The following is a 17,993-nucleotide window of genomic DNA, read 5'->3' as shown; positions in this document are numbered from 1 at the left end:
ACTGATTTAAGTTTTTGTGAGCTTCCCCATCGAAATAATGGTCTTCCGTTACCTACACAAGTGAAAACGTATTTGCATGACCATTTCATAAGTTTATGATGTTTTTAATTACAAAGCATTGTTATAAAATAAATCATTTTTGTGTCTTATAAATGTTTCATTTCATAGCCAATTTTCCAGTGGAAACATAGTAATATTTCTACTGGTTTTGTAGAGAGGACCTTCTCAGGACGTTATTTTAACATTTTTTAGAAGAAGCTTATTATTGTTGGTTGAAGTCCTTCCATGAAATATAGAGTTTGGAAATTTGTGGTAAAGTCTTATGGGACCAAACTGCTGCAGTCATCGGTCCATAAGCTTACGCACTACGTTACCTAACTTAAAAAAAACTAACTTACGCTAAGGACAACACTCACACCCATGCCCGAGAGAGGACTCGAACCTCCGACGGGAGGAGCCGCTCGGACCGTGACAAGACCCCATAGACCGTGCGGCTACCCCGCGCGGCGAAATATAGATCTACATCCACATTCGTGCATTGTTACCGCCATTGAATACCTTACCTTTCTTATTCGTCCTGATTTATTCTATGGTAGTAATACTATTTTCTCACACGCAGCACGCTTTAGAACTCGTCTCTTATTCCTGACGTATATGCCTCACCTATCCGTTGAGATTACCAGCTCCCTTCAGTGTAAATGGAAGCGCATGGAAGAAGTATTTCACATTTTATCAACACGATATATTCCCTCTATACATTTTTCCTGGGTTATCGGTATTTTCTTGCTGCCTTCATGAGCATATCGTAAATACATCAGCAAAATTTATGAATTACATTTTGTATTTCTCGGACGCGATCGTTTGCTGATACTAACCAGCGAGAGCTCCTAAGCGACATCACTGCTTACGTATTATTATTCGCTCATTACTCCGAATCTTTTAAATAAAAACAATTCCAAAGTAATTTTCATTTCAATACGCAAAAGTTACCTCACAAATGCTCCCAAACTTTTTTGAGATTATTTTTTTAGGTATCAATTTGACTTAGGAGCGCACAAGATTGGTAACTGTAAACGAGCTAAAAATAATTTAATTGGTGAACCAACGTAGAAATCTTCAGAGCAAAATTTCAGCGCAAAATCTTAATGCGTGCGTAGCGTGCGCAGAGGGCGTAATATTTTAATGACCTGTTTGCGCGTGTCTCGTCTAAAATGCGCTGCAGAATGTCTCCCGAAGAGCCTCATGGAGCAAGGTAACCCATGTTATTGGGCCCCCGAGCTCCGCATTCAACGCCAAGGAGCGCCAGGCGCCACCGGCGTCTCCATGGAAACCGTATCTGCTCTTGACTGCGGTCGCTAATTAACTGCTCTGCCGGGATAACAGCACGCGGAGAGCTTTTGCAAGCACCGGTTTCAGGACCAAAGCACGCGTGGCGCAGCCTGACAGTAGCGTCGAAGGGAAAACTAGAAGGTGAAAATCTGCTGTAGATAAACGTGACGCCAGTAATCGATTCAGAAAATCAAGCATTTAGAAGCGTTATAAGAACAAAATAATCTCACGCCAGCAATAAAAATATGCAGTCTTTATTATCTTCTTCACATTCTGTGAAGTACCATTGACAGTTATTACCATTTCCGCCTATATCGCAGACGAGTAACTGAATTTCTGGAAATTACACGCCTAGCAGTTCTATTATACATGTACACAAGAGATTACGATAACCTTAACTTGGATATAACCTGTGATAGCATCAATATTTGCTGCCCATGAGGTATATTTAATAGCAATTTCCCATTTTGTATCTCTGTTTATCAGTTTGAAACATATATCTCAAGGGTATATTATCCTGCCACCTACTTCATGAAGAAGTATGAGGTTATTATCCTGTAACAGTATGTACCAATCTGCAACATTGATACGGAGCTGCAATGGCAGATTTAACATCCTTTTTACAGTGAAAACAAAACACGACAGGTCTCTGTGGATCTATACATGAATATTTCAAAATATGAGTCAAAGTATCATGACCACCTGGAGAATAGCGTGTGGGTGTAACATTGGAACGCGACACTGTCTGGTACGGATTCGACAAATCGTTGCTACGTTGCCAGATGCATGTGGCACCAGAGGTCTACAGACACGTCTTGCAACTTGTAGGGAAGCAGCCTACTCACGCCGTATAAAATTCACATCAGGCTTTCCATTGTGTGCCAGCCAGTCCGCTGTAACCAGCTCTGACGTCATAAATGTTGCACAATACTTTAAAAATCAAGTAAATAACCTGAAACGTTTCTAGCATGTCAGGAGTAATACTAAATCAATATGTGTTGAATATCAGTTCAATAACTTTAACCATTTTCGAAATTTGGATGTTTTTCTGTAAAAAATCATTGGCGCAACAGAAAAGAGCTAGAAATTTAAAAATTTATATTCCTTTTTCATAATAATTTAGTAGAAACAGTATTCTGGATCTCACAAATTAAAATTTTAGTTGAAATTCATGATTTTCTGGTTTTTGTCTTAAAAATAAAGGAAGCAAGATAGATTAAGTAGGCGAATAAATAAAGCCAGGATATTTAAATTTAAGTAGAAGGGAGATCCGCTATAATCATAAAGATATGAGAAGTTTCAACTGAATAACTATAAAACTATAGCGATAGAGTATCTCCAAAGGGCAAGTTCAGAGCTCGTCTACTGCGTGTAGTGTAATTAAATTAATTCTCTCGACTAAAATATTTGACTTAGCCATGTCAGACTTTTATTATGATTACTTACCTGTGTGCTGATTGCACATTTAAATTGAGAGCTTCATCGGGCATCAGCAAAGGAAGCAATGATTTATTCGATAACTTAAAGTGGTGCATTACTAGCCCAGCAGCTAGTCGGGAGAGCCGATTTGATCAGGCGTTCCCTTAGCCGTCCGCACCGCGGCTTTATATATAAGAACGCTGCGCGAGGAAGAAAGGCCCCAGTTCTCTCCAGACACTGATTAGCGCACCATCTGTGCCGGGAGTCGCGTCGCATCGGTATCATTGCTATAAACAGGCTCGGGTGCCGTAATAAGTTACTCGGGATACGCGTAACCATGAAATCGTTTTCGAGTGAAGTGTTAATTCTGGGACGAATTTAATGATCTATCTTCAGTTTGCGTATGTCGTATTTTCACGTGCTGCCGCGGGACAGACATTCTACCATTATTTAGCGTGGCGTTTGATGAACATTATCATCAAATTATAGCGAGCATTCACTTAAACCTTTAATTTGAACAGTTATAGTTGCATCAGCGCATTAGACTCTGAACTGCTCTGGTAGTTGGATTGTGTGGATTCTTTTTTGGTCTGTGACTTTCAGAATATAGTGAACATTTTAGAGAGAATCGTTTTTGATTATGAATCCCAGACAATCTCCTAATTCCTCAGAGCTATAAGCTGTAGCTATAAGTGTATTTCTCAGATGAAGTGGGCACTAATAATTCTAATTACAGGCTTCACGTTTTGCTAATCACTTTCTGGTTGCCAATATTGTAGTTAGAGAGCCAGTGTTGAGAACGGCAAACAACAGCATTAAATAAATAATAGGAACCATTTTATAAACAATAATTACACCCGCCGCCCCACATATGGCTAATCGGCCAGGAAAAACAAACAAAACATATATTCTACAAAATAATTCAACCCGCCGCCCCACATATGAGTTACATCAGCCGGGAAATGCATCTTTTCTACATTACATTCTACATTATATATAAAACAGTTAATCCACCCACCGCCCCACAAACTACCATAAATTACTAGTCTGTGGTTTGTCGTAGCACGTTTCTAGCTTAGTGACACGGACACCACGTTCGAAGATGCATCACTGTCTGGAAAGACGTCAAATACACTACCGGCTATTAAAATTGCTACACTACGAAGATGACGTGCTACAGACGCACCATTAATCGACAGGAATAAGATGCTGTGATATTCAAATGATTAGCTTTTCAAAGCATTCACACAAGGTTGGCGCCGGTGGCGACACCTACAACGCGCTGACATGAGGAAAGTTTCCAACCGATTTCTCATACACAAACAGCAGTTGACCGGCGTTGCCTGGTGAAACGTTGTTGTGACGCCTCATGTAAGGAGGAGAAATGCGTACCGTCACGTTTCCGATTTTGATAAAGGTCGGATTGTAGCCTATCGCGATTGCGGTTTATCGTATCGCGACATTGCTGCTCGCGTTGGTCGAGATCCAAGACTGTTAGCAGAATATGGAATCGGTGGGTTCAGGAGGGTAATACGGAAAGCCGTGCTGGATCCTAACGGCCTCGTATCACTAGCAGTCGAGATGACAGGCATCTTATCCGCATGGCTGTAACGCATCGTGCAGCCACGTCTCGATCCCTGAGTCAGCAGATGGGGACGTTTGCAAGACAACAACCATCTGCACGAACAGTTCGACGACGTTTGCAACAGCATGGACTATCAGCTCGGAGACCATGGCTGCGGTTACCCTTGACGCTGCATCACAGACAGGACCACCTCCAATGGTGTACTCAACGACGAACCTGGGTGCACGAACGGCAAAACGTCATTTTTTCGGATAAATCCAGGTTCTGTTTACAGCATCATGATGGTCGCATCAGTGTTTGCCGTCATCGCGGTGAACGCACATTGGAAGCTTGTATACTGGCGTATCACCCAGCGTGATGGTTTACTATGACATTTATTACACGTCTCAGTCACCTCGTGTTCACATTGACGGCACTTTGAACAGTGGACGTTACATTTCAGATGTGTTACGACCCGTGGGTCTACCCTTCATTCGATCCCTGCGAAACCCTACATTTCAGCAGGATAACGCACGACCGCATGTTGCAGGTCCTGTACGGGCCTTTCTGGATACAGAAAATGTTCGACTGCTGCCCTGGCCAGCACATTCTCCAGATCTCTCACCAATTGAAAACGTCTGGTCAATGGTGGCCGAGCAACTGACTCGTCAAAATACGCCAGTCACTACTCTTGATGAACTGTGGTATCGTGTTGAAGCTGCATGGGCAGCTGTATCTGTACACACCATCCAAGCTCTCTTTGACTCAATGCCCACGCGTATCAAGGCCGTTATTACGGCCAGAGGTGGTTGTTCTGGATACTGATTACTCAGGACCTATGAACCCAAATTGCATGAAAATGTAATCACATGTCAGTTCTAGTATAATATATTTGTCCAATGAATACCCGTTTATCATCTGCATTTCTTCTTGGTGTAGCAATTTTAATGCCCAGTAGTGTATAAAGGGATGTAGGTAATCAACAGTAATGTTCGTGTAATCCGCAACTGTCAGGATGCTTTTGATTCCTAACACAGGTCCGCCAACCTGCATCCATGGTGCGATTTACGAGGACTAGTCGGAAAGTAAGGTCCGATCAGTCGCGAAATGGAAACCACAGTGAAAATAAAAAATGTTTCATTTGTGGTAATTGATTACACTTTCCAGCTACTTCTCTAAGTAGCCGCCGCGGCGACTGAGACACTTGCCGTAGGATTGTACCAACTTTCCAATAGCCTCACCACAGAAGGCATTCGCCTGTACTTTCTGCCAAGTCTCTACGCTGATCTGCACCTTTTTGTCTGTACCAAAATGTTGTATTCATAGGCAGCGGTCCATGTAAGCAGAGATGAAGATTAGAGGGAGCCAAGGCCGAGCTGTATGGAGGGCGATCAAACACTTTCCACCGAAAACGCTGTAGGAGTGTCCTCACTGCCCTGGAGTGTGCGGCCGAGAATTGTCATAAAGAAGGAAATGGATGACAGTGCGCAGGCTGCATTAAATCAGGCGAAATCTCTCACAGGCACTCATACCTGGTGGGAGACTCTATTTTCTAGGCACCTTTACGTGCTCACTGAGCGTTCAGAACTGAAAAGAGGGACGTGATGCGATCGACGGGCATAATTCATTGTGGTTTCTATTTCGCGACCGTTGGACCTTACATTAAAAATAGCCCTCGCACGTTTGGTGCCGCCGTTCACCAGAATGACGTCGTATAAGAACACGAACATGGACTGGTGTAACCAGGTACGTCATTCATACGATCAGGCGACAAGTATCCGTTGATCCACTGAGCCACTGTCCAGTCTCGATGATCCCATGCGCAGTGCAATCGTTATTGGATCAACAAGTGAACACACAACGGCCACCTGCTGTGGAACCCCATGTTCAGTAATTTGCGTTGAATGATGTGCTCCAAAACATTTGTGCCTAAACCACTATTGTACCCCGTCGTCAGATTTGCCACAGATCGTCACCTCTGTTGCTTTACAGAGCGGAAATGCCCCCAACCGCCACGTTCCGTGATTAGGCGTGGACGTCCAACACTTCGCCGCCTGCTTGTCGTCTACAGTCATTCAACCATTCTCCATACATGCTCACGACAATAGCACGCAAACAGCTGACCAGCTTTGCTGTTTCCCAGATGCTCTGCTTCATGTGTTGGGCCATAACAATCTACTCTTTGTTAAAGCAATTGTTTGTGTCAGTGAATTTCCAACTTTACGGCGCGTATCGTCGATAGAATCATTCCTTATTCGTCTGTGATCCGTTTATTTACTTTCCTTACCACGTAACGCGATTGCAACGCCAGTAGGAGACATTCAATCAAACGATGGGCAGGGACCACAATGTTTCGGCTCATCAATGTACATCCTTCTTCCCATACTCTACAGACGCCAGTTCTGCCATCTTCACTACGCAAATATCTGCATACTTTTCACAAATCTTTGAGTCTCAGCCTCGTTCGAAAATAATTTTTAATATTGCTTTCATCCAGTGAGCACTACGTCTCGAGTTCGGTTGTCAATTTTCTGCTGTAACAAACATTACCTGTGAAATTAATTAAATGCACCGGGGGATGAGGCTGAAATCAGTGAAGATACAATGATACAGAATGACAATGACACGAAATGTTATTAGTGCAAACCGTCAGGAATAACTACACCATCGATGTAACCGTTACTACTTAAACATCACGAACATTATCACTGCCGCTTTCTACTGTTCCTGTCTCTGCATGTTTGTATCGATATTTAATCCTAAGCGGCCTGCAAAATTTTGTCTGAGGTTTTTGGAAGCCCTCTGATGTCTAGTCCAAAGTCAAATACATTTTGTTTACTGAAAATCGCCCTCTATCAGTAATTGCCAACTGTGGGAAGATGGTGATAGCAGAAGAAGTGGGAGAGCGTCGCTCCAGGCAAGCCACCACAGCGATCAGCACCCCTGATGATTGAATACTGCACTACATTCTCACACAACACTCACTGTATATCTAAACCTCTTCCTAAAATTAAAATCTCAGTCATATAACTGGCTAGGAAGCTAACACACATTACCAAATGGTAAGCATTCGAAATGTGGTGCTACAGAAGAATGCTGAAGATAAGGTGGGTATATCACGTAACTAATGAGGAGGTATCGAATAGGATTGGTGAGAAGTTTGTGGCACAACGTGACTAGAAGAAGGGATCGGTTGGTAGGACATGTTTCGAGGCATCAAGGGATCACAAATTTAGCATTGGAGGGCAGCGTGGAGGGTAAAAATCGTAGAGGGAGACCAAGAGACGAATACACTAAGCAGATTCAGAAGGATTAGGTTGCAATAGGTACTGGGAGATGAAGAAGCTTGCACAGGATAGAGTAGCATGGAGAGCTGCATCAAACCAGTCTCAGGACTGAAGACCACAACAACAACAAGCAATACCACATTGTAGCCAAAGATATAATACTTAAATAAGATCGAATAATGAGATTGAACAGTACTGATGTTACGAGTGAAGAATTCACAAAAGATTTGTTGTTTTACAATATATTTTTTATTCGAAATAGATTATCTGCGGTTTAGCAGTATTACATTGTATAATCCTAATTCGTAATACAGGTGATGACGTCTCTTAACACAATTTTTGGTGTACTAAAACACTCGAGCCCCATAAGTTTTTACAAATCTTCAAATTCTCCTGGCACTCTACGTCTACATGAGAGCTCCTTTAAATCCACTTAAGTGTTTGGTAGAAGGTCCATTGAACTCCTTGCAAACTATTTTTATTTCTCTACCGTTCCACTCTCTACTAGAACTTTCGAAAAATGAGCAACTAAATCTTTCCGTGCAAGCTGTGGTTTCACTTGTTTTATCTTCCTGGTCATTTCTCCCTATGAAGATAGGAGTCACAAAAATATTTTGGCATTCGGAGGAGAAATTTGGTGATTGAAATTTCTTGAAATGAGGTTGTCGCAACCAACAAGTCTTCGTTTCAATGATTGCCACCCCAATTCGCTAATCATATCCCTGACACTCCATCCCCTATTTCTTGATAACAAAAAGCGATCTGCCCTTTTTTTTCAATTATTTTCGACGACATTCATCAGTCATGGCTGGTAAGGACCAGATACGGTGCAGCAATGTTCCAGAAGAGGTCAGACAAGTATGCCTCTAAACGTTCTGCAAATTGAATGTTGTCCTTTTTTCGCGTCCCCACGACATTTTCTGGTGATTGTTGCCTCTTTAAGTTACTCGCAATTGTAATTCCTAGATATTTAGTCGAATCGACAAACTTTAAATTTGTTAGTTTTATCGTGTAACCGAAATTCAACGTAGTCTGTTTAGTACTCTTAGCCCTCAGATCGAGGATCTCACACACTCATGATTATTTGCGACTTCCGCATAATACGAATAGGAAACCACGAATGCAGTCGTGCAGCTGAACCGACACTCCGCACGCAATTTTATTGCCAGAAGCTCGTGAATTAGAAGTATTCAATGAAATCATACCTGTTGTCAAGGAAATAAAGCTTAGGCTGTAAAATGAGAGCAAAGATACTTTACGTTCCGAAATTTTTATACCAAAAATATCACAATGAGGTTCCCTCTTTCGTCTGTCGCATGGGTGCAAAAATCACACACATAGAAATAGTTGACCGCGAAACTGAAGAACAGTTGCTCGATCGAGAAAAGGCTGCTGAAGCTGATCGTCAAATTGCACCAAAAACTTCCGGAATACTGGCCCTTCATCTCACTGACATCAGCTTATGCAGAATTACTGGGAGTACTTTTGGCTTTTTCGGGAATTGAACACTGTTGCCTCTTAAATAACAGTATGATGATGATCATCATCATCAGTCATGAACGAAATGCAGGAAAACTTGTACATTATCAGCGTTAGCGGACACGCATTCATTTTAGCCGAATTGCACGAGTTGTGAGATGCCTTGGAAGTCCAAGAAAATTGTTTTCCGTCCAACACTTCAAACTGGTGTCTTGCTGACGAAGCGTCTTTGCACTTATCGTCTTGAGTGAATACGCAGGACAACACGCAAGACAATAGATTCTGAATTTTTGAAAACCCTCATCAGTTACATCAGGAGCCTCTGCACTATGTGGAAACTGGGCGTGGCTTGTAACTGATGCACCAAGAATTATTAGACTGATCTTTTTCCACCAAACAGTAATTTCGGGTAGGAATACGGGCAGTATGCTGCACTTTTTTTATAGTGAACTAAGATCTGGCGAATAGAATGTTCACTGCTGTTTGTGTAAGCCATTTCTCCCTCAGTAAAATAAGGATCGAATCTACAACGAGAAAGAAACATCCATCTATAAGAGTGCTTCAACTTTTTAACATCCTTTCCTGTAACACTGATTAAATGTCTGGGCTTTCTGTCTGGTTCCTTGCTTGAGGTCACAGAGGGAGAGTAGACAACTTTCCGGCAAGGTAAACGAATCCCTGATAAAACGTACTGCTCTTCGTCGAATCTTTTTTTGTCTGTCACATCTACTTGGTGAGGGTTACAGGCTGAAGAGCAACACTGAAGTGTTCGTCGAACGTGAGTGTTTTTAGTTACCTTTTTGTGGGTTCTTCCAGTGACTCTCTGTCTGCCGTCTGTCTTCCCTACGATTAGTTTTATGTGATCGAGCCACTTAAAATCTTTCTGTACACACAGTCCCAGTTATTTAATGAATGTAACGCTACCCAGTGAGTGTTAGTAACTGTGTAATCAAAGGACAACGAGCCTTTAAGACAGCATACGCTCGATGTGTAGCATTTGCATGTGTTGACGGTCAACTGCCGTTTGCGGCACCAAGCGTCCATCGTCTGCAGGTGTTCTTTCATGTCAATATAATTTTCTAGCTTTGTGGTTTCTCAATACACAACAGCATTTCGATCGTACAAAAAAGATAATTTTATTGAGTATTTTAATTTTGACAAGAACAGATTTCAATCTTGACAACTTTATATTTTAACTAAGTATTTTTAGAGATAAAAGTAAAAAAGAAAAATCTACTTAATAGAGTTTGTCCATATGTAATGTAATAAATGTACCAGAAGCCACCTGTCGGTAACAATTAATATTAATGACGTGCATTCTGCCGACCAATTTAATATGACGCAGCATGTGAAGGTTGCTGTATGTGGACTGGTTATTCCTGTAACCGAAATTGCAGGTACGTTCTGGTACATTTGATGTTGATCGGCTAGGATGGAAAAGGTTTGCACCTGTGAAATAGTAAATTAGTATCATTCTCGTTTCAGATCTGAAGATTGTTCTATAGGAACCGAAACCGGTCATGTGAATAAACATTTTTGCGACCAAAACGGATTATAAGTAACATTGTATAACCAGTGATTGCGGTATCCCAGCAGACATTATATCTGTTTTTGCAAAGTGATCCACTAGGTCATTTGTATGTACTGTTAGCGGCTATGAAACTACTTGCGGTACGCCTGGAGCTATTTTTACATCTTACGGGTATTGTGCTGTAACAATGAAATGCTGAGTTAAGTTTGCTGGGAACTGTCAACACAATCGCAAAGCTGGTCTGAAATTCCGTCCTTTCCTGTTTTGTTCGTTAGGCGACAGCGTGGAATTTTCTTTTCATGTTACTGGCTTTCGGAACGCGCCCATACAACCATCTCAACAGTGGAATGTCATTTCTGACGACAGCACAATACTGAGTACCCGAGCGGAGAAAATATCCAACCCAGCCGGGAATTGAACCCGGGCCCCTTCGGGTAGCAATTTGCCGCGCTTACCGCGCAGCTACCGAGGCGTACGTAGCGTGGAATTTCTTCCAACGTCTTCCGGAAGCCAAAGAACACGCCATCAACCCCGGAACTGGTTGTTACTGCCTTCTTTGGCTCTACGACGAAGAGAGAGAGCTGTGTTTCACATCACCATATGTTCATTCCTAAATGCGAGATTATCGGTATCCAGAAAGAGCGTACTACGTGAACGTAAGATGTGTTCCGAAATTCCACAACTCGACGTCAGTGATACAAGAATATAGTTGAGCGTTTATTCCACGACTTTTTTTTAATAAGATAATAATCTGTGTATTTTTCCAATCGTATGTGATGCTTCGTTTTCTCGATCGACCTACGATGCACTACAGCTGTCAGAGGAACAGATTCTTTCCCATACTCTTTGCAGAATAATACAGGTATCCCATGGGATCCAGTAGCCTGTATCGCGGAAGCTTAGTTCGATATGTCTCAGTTTGGTTTTCGTGCTACAAGTGAATAGAAGAATCGCGGTACGATCTTACTCACTGGAACAGCTTGGGTAAACGGAAATCAGTAATTCGGTTATCTGTCCGAAATCGTCACTGAGTGATGAACAGATGGTTTCAATCACTTTACTGCTTTAACATAAGATCAAAACTTCTCAGAATTTTCTGTCGGATCGGCAGATACACATTTCTTTTCGAATTCGCTGAACGGCTGAAGCATGGTTCTTCATCAGCTCATTTACGGTTCGCTCATCTTTTGCTCGTCTACAAGGCTTTGGTTTGTGGTGAAGATTTCTTTGCTCTGTAACCATCATTCTAACACGGCTGTGAAACCAAGGCAGGTTCTCTCATCACTTACAAGATTACTCCGCCTATCATGCCCAAGGCATATTTTACTATACTCTTCAACTTTACTAGTTTATACTTAACGTATTCGGAAAGTAGGTTGCTGTGTGTCGAAGTATCTCGGAACTTAATCATTTGAGTCCGTGTCATTTTCCTTTGAGTAGGCTGTAAGTAGTTTTATGGAATCATCATCATCAGCCAATTCAATCATTAAATGATGTGGCCTCTTCGAGTCGTGGATTCAGGTAGGCTTTCAGCAGTCTTCTCCAAGTGGGGCGGTCTCGGGCAGTTCTCTGCCAGGTGTTACCAGCGATCTTCTTGATGTCTTTGCCCCATCTGTCTGGTGGTCTTCCTCTAGGCCTCCGGTGCTCTCTCGGACTCCACTCCAGTACTAGCTTCGTCCATCTGTTGTCTGTTCTTCTTGCGACGTGACCAGCCCACTGCCATTTCAAGGAACCTACTGACTCTAAGATGTCATTAACCTTCGTCACAGACCGGATGTCATCTGCCCTTTTCCTATCCTTTCTTGTATAGCCCAGCATTGATCTCTCCATAGCTCTCTGTGCTGTCCTAAGTTTCCCTTTCGTAAATGAGTTCAGTGTCCATGTCTCGCAGCCATACGTCATCACAGGAAGAATGCATTGATCAAATACTGCTTTCTTCAGATTTACTGGCATTTTTGATCTGAATACTTTTGAATTCTTCCCAAATGCTTGCCAGCCAAGCTTGATGCGTCGATAAATTTCTGGTCTTATGTCTCCCTTCATATTTATAATCTGGCCACGGTAGACATATTCACTGACCTCTTCAAGATCTGTAACTAAGTTTTGGAGCTCTGCAAAGTCTTTGGCCAGTAAGGCAATATCATCAGAAAATCTCAAGTTGGTAAGACTTTTTCCATTAATTCTAATTCCCTTACCTTCCCAGCTCAGCTTTGACATAGCCATTTCCAGTACAGCAGAGAACAGTTTTGGGGAGATGGGATCGCCTTGCTTGACACCCTTCATCATGCGGAATTCCTGAGTTGATTCGCCGATGTTAACATAAGCTGAAGAATTCTCGTAGATTGTCCTGAGCACTTCAATGTATGCTGTTCCCACTCCTTGCTCACTCAAAGCTTGGAGGACAGCTATGTGGCTAACGGAGTCAAATGCCTTTTCAAAGTCAACAAAGGCAATGCAGAGAGGCAGTTGGTATTCATGGAATGCAGTGGTTAAATTGTTACATATGTCCCGACTTGCATACAGTGTAGTAACCCACAGTTCCTGTTTCTCTATGTCACTCTAGTGTCTAAATACAGCTTCCAGCACACAGGTAGCTTAGGCCATCGTACGGTCCATTGGTTGACCACCATCGACCGTTTCCAGGAAGCTATGTACCAAATACTGTCCTACAGTTCGACCACTGCCCAATGGTGATCTGTTTCATGACGATGTATCCCACGGTCCACTTCACCACACTGTCTTTGGACTAGTGCTGCTGGCTGTATTAGAGTGTGGATGAGCTGGGGAACACTCATGCATAGAAGCGTTAGTGGCCATCGGAGATGACAGTGCGCTTGCTTTGTCGATCATGACTGCTGTTGCATACTGGTAGTCGTTTATCTGGGGTGCTTAGTTAACTTCTGGATACAGCTTTGGAAATCTTCAGGCTCTCCGACACCCTCCTCAACCAATGGTGACTTAGTGAAGTATGACGTTATCTGTGGCATAAGTCTCTGCGAAAAACCAGGATGTATTCCATCTGGCGCTTGGGATATTCCTCGTTTTAATTTCGTCACTGCGAACACAAACTCCTCTCGCACAAACAGAGAGGTTACAGTGAAATCCAAACACTCTTGGTCAGACTGTTCTTAACTGGTGTGTTGATGGTTAAAAAAGAAAGAATGGAAGAAACTTTGGAGTTTTTAACGCCACATCGTCATTAGAGACCGGATTGGTGGAATGATGATGAAGGAAATTGGCCGTGACCATTTCAAAAGAAGTGCCAACGGCTTTGCCGCGGTGATAATACCGGTTCCCGTCAGATCACCGAAGTCAAACGCTGTCGGGTTGGACTAGCACTTGGATGGGTGACCATCCGATATGCTGAGCGCTGTTGGCGAGCGGTGTGCACTCAGTCCTTTTGAGGCAAACTGAGGAGCTACTTGATTGAGAAGTAGCGGCTCCGGTCTCGGAAACATACGGCCGGGAGAGCTGTGTGCTGATCACGTAACCCTCCATATCCGCATCCGGTAACGCCTGTGGGCTCAGGATGACACGACGGTCGGTCGGTCCCGTTGGGCCTTCATGGCCTGTTCGGGCGGAGAGAGAGAGTGGTTTCAAAGGAACTGTCACAGAATTTTCTTAAGCATTGTCGGGTAACCACACGCTTTCGTCATTTAGCCGTCACCAGTCCACGAGATGTGTAGCATCATCGAAACCCTCAGATACACTGCAGCGACTGTCGAATTTCCTGGTGTGGAACACTACTGTCCTGCAACGTCGTATCACTGTCGATTGTGACTGAGTCTTATGATCCTGCCGCGCGGGATTAGCCGAGCGGTCTTGGGCGCAGCAGTCATGGACTGTGCGGCTGGTCCCGGCGGAGGTTCGAGTCCTCCCTCGGGCATGGGTGTGTGTGTTTGTCCTTAGGATAATTTAGGTTAAGTAGTGTGTAAGCTTCGGGACTGATGACCTTAGCAGATAAGTCCCATAAGAATTCACATACGCCGGCAAGAGTGGCCGAGCGGTTCTAGGCGCTAAGTCTTGAACCGAGCGACCGCTTCGGTCGCAGGTTCGAATCCTGCCTCGGGCATGGATGTGTGTGACGTCCTTAGGTTAGTTAGGTTTAAATAGTTCTAAGTTCTAGGCGACTGATGACCTCAGAAGTTAAGTCACATAGTGCTCAGAGCCATTTGAACCTTTTGAACCATTTCACACACACACACACACACACACACATATTATGATCCTCTGGCGAGTTGTAGCAGAGCGCTGACAGAGATGTCTAGCAGTTCTTTCGAAAGCGATGTCAATGACTATCCTGACGAACTGGGCTCACGAAACCTCTGAGCAGGAAAAAATTCACGTTGTGCTCTCTTTATGAGATTAGTTAACACTTACGCTCTAAAGTTGGCATTTGTCTCCAGGAGGAATAAGAAAAATACTTCGACGACCCCGTGAAATCTAACACAGTTAGCTTTCATTGAGTTCTGACTGTAGTTTGCAATTTGATTATCCACACTTTTCCTTTACACGATCTCAATGTATACTGAGTTGTGGTCACTACATATCAAGCCCTGTATGTGGTGCGCTCGTCCCCTGTCGTGAAACGTACAATAATTCCTAGTTTTATACAATTTTGTGAGCTCTGGCTCTCCTAAAATCTCCAGTATCTGCTCCTGTGCTCATCAGCCTTAAGGTAAAGGTACAAGACAGTTTGTGCTCTGACGACGGTGGCCACAAGCAGATTGGAACTCTGAGAATAGTGCTTAACTTTCTGTGTACATGGAAACTGCAATGCACTGTCCGGTTTGAATTTTTATTTCCGCTTTAACCACATGTCTCCCACACAGGGCCGTAACGGTGGTACGATTATTGACTTATTTGGGATCACTATTGTCACAGCTGTCTTCCACTGACTTGTTATTCCATAGGCTTATATAGGGCTCTTGAATGCACACAATGTCAACGCCCACTTCTTCTACGGCGATGAGCAGCACTGTGCCAACACGTTAATTTCTCATAGCAATAAGCTGCAGAATTTTAATGTCTGCGGATAAATATGAAGCATTTTCCCAGGGCGGCACGTGTGACTTCCTCCACTCAGGGCTATGCAGGGGCGCATCGGTAGCCGAGCCGTGGTTCAGTGTGTCAGTGTGGACCTGCGGTGCAGCCGATCGCAGGTCGATAGATGTGTCAGGTCGCCGGCCGACCTCTGTGGCCGAGACCTTGCACAGCGCCTTCCCTGGTTGCTGTGGGCAGGGTCACCGCCCGACTAGTGTCGCGTCACGGGCTGTGTCGAGCGAGAAAGGTGGATCAGTACCACACGCCTCTCACTGGCTATTGTCTCTAAGGAATTCGTAGTCGAGTCGCAGTCTTCGTGGTGCTATTTAACAAAATCATATTTTCTTGTCTTCAGAATGTGTACCACATCTGGGATCGAACCCAGACCTTTCCCTTTTGCGGAGAACACTCTCCCCGGCTACGACATCTAGTAAGAATTCGAAACCGAACACAAAGCTTAGATCAGTACTATTTCTATCCTACAAGTCCTGTAAATTCGTTAAATATAGTATGCAAAAATAGAAGGAAAATGGAAACTGAAACGTCAATAGTCATTATAGATGGCCGTTCATACTTCTCCACTAACGAGAACTGTGCTGTATGTGTTGGAAAGGAATGTGCCTTGTTTCTAACAGGTGCATGATCCAATGACAACGAAAAAGAAGTGCGCTACACCTGTAATGTTTATGTCGTATTTGCACTTCCGTTCGGAGCACAGTATTACTTGCTAGTGAAATTTACGAAATAATACCACAAAACGATATCAGATCCATATTTAATTTCTGGATTCGGCTTTGGGTCTCTGCCTATACAGCCATCTATCTATAGTTTCTAATCATCGGTACTCAGTTCCTAAAATTTATTAATTAGTTGAAGTATGCTGGCCGTAACATCTTTTGCATAGCTTAGTGGAAACATACGATTACTGTAGTTAGAATAAAGGTTCAGAATGAGACATTATCTAGTGTCAGCACTGCGAACGTCCAGAATAATAATGGTAAAATGGGTGCAAAACCTGGGACTTGAACTAAATGAGAAAAAGTCCCAAGTAATCTTAGCAACCTATTAGAAATGAATAAGTTCTTCTCAATGGTTTTCCAATACACATCAGAGGACTGTCAAGGACATTGGATGAACATCTCAACTGGGCAGAAAATACTGTCGTCACATGCAGGAAGACACCTATTCGCCTCTATGCCCTCAAAAACTTGCGGAACACATTTCCAGAGGATGTGAAACGGAAACTTGTCCAATCACTCGCTCTATGGAACCTCCACTAATGCGATGTAATCCAACATGACGCGAACAGTGAAAACACTAGGCACTCAGAACTAACCGTGAAAGCTTGGCTGCGTTATATCTGCAACATTTATCTCTTTGACCGTGCCGGTGCCTCACGCTCCCAGACACGTCGTTTGCGGCCAGACAAGTTACGGGACACCGCGAGCTACGTCTACTTCACAGGCTCCTCTTGCCGCCAAGCACAGCAGTGCTTTGAATCAGGGACTACCTGTCCTCTCACCGCAATCGATACATAAAGTCTAACTTGTCTAGTATCCTAGCTGTGCCCATTCATAAAACGAAATCTACGGCAATCTCCTTCTCTGTCGCTGTCGTCCGCCTCTGGAACAAGTGACCCTACACTCGACGCACCATTCAATGCCCTGTTGCATTTTACAAGAATCTGGAGCAATTTCCTCTTTTATCCCCACGTTTCCCAGAAAATTAACGTGTATTGGCAATATTCCCTCTGTCAGACAGTAAAGACAATGCTCCTAACTGTAATGGAACTTACGCTGGTTTACCTGTATGGGTATATGTTCTATTTTTTTTCTAATTTTATCCATTCATTTACCTAAGTTGTTTGCGGCGAAGATTAAAAAGAGGTATGCCCGCAGCAATCAAGCCTGTGGAGCTAGCGAGAAATGATGAAAAACGTTTATTTTATTATATCTGTAAAAACTCCTATCGGATGTTTCACCGATCGTGTGCGTAAATTAGCTGAGACACACTCTCCCGAGTGAACACATTATTTTTGCCCCTCTTGTGCTGCGCCAGAAAATTTCCATCTTAATTATTATTCTTAAGATTATTAATTAATCAGTAGAACTAGTGACTGATCCCTGGACGATACCAGATAGATTAGACAGGTGCAATAATTAAATGGTATAAAATATTCTATTGACATATTGTATTTTATAATTTACTTTATTTGTTTCATGATTGAAATAACATTGCCGAGAGAGAACTTGGGCAGACACCTCATAGTATGCATAAATTACAAATGGTTAACCGGAGGAATTGTAACAACACTAAATATCTCACATGCCAGCGTTTTGTA

The 17,993-nt window shown here is 43.1% G+C and overlaps 1 pseudogene; it reads left to right on the top strand.

Annotated features, from left to right (window-relative positions):
* Window positions 1-13,870: 13,870 nt before the first annotated feature.
* On the top strand, window positions 13,871-13,988 carry LOC124556675 (annotated as a pseudogene).
* Window positions 13,989-17,993: the final 4,005 nt, after the last annotated feature.

This window comes from Schistocerca americana, chromosome 1, assembly GCF_021461395.2.
Source record: "Schistocerca americana isolate TAMUIC-IGC-003095 chromosome 1, iqSchAmer2.1, whole genome shotgun sequence".
Lineage (NCBI taxonomy): Eukaryota > Metazoa > Arthropoda > Insecta > Orthoptera > Acrididae > Schistocerca > Schistocerca americana.
Note: the sequence above shows the minus strand (reverse complement) of the source record. Positions and strands in the feature narration are given on the sequence as shown.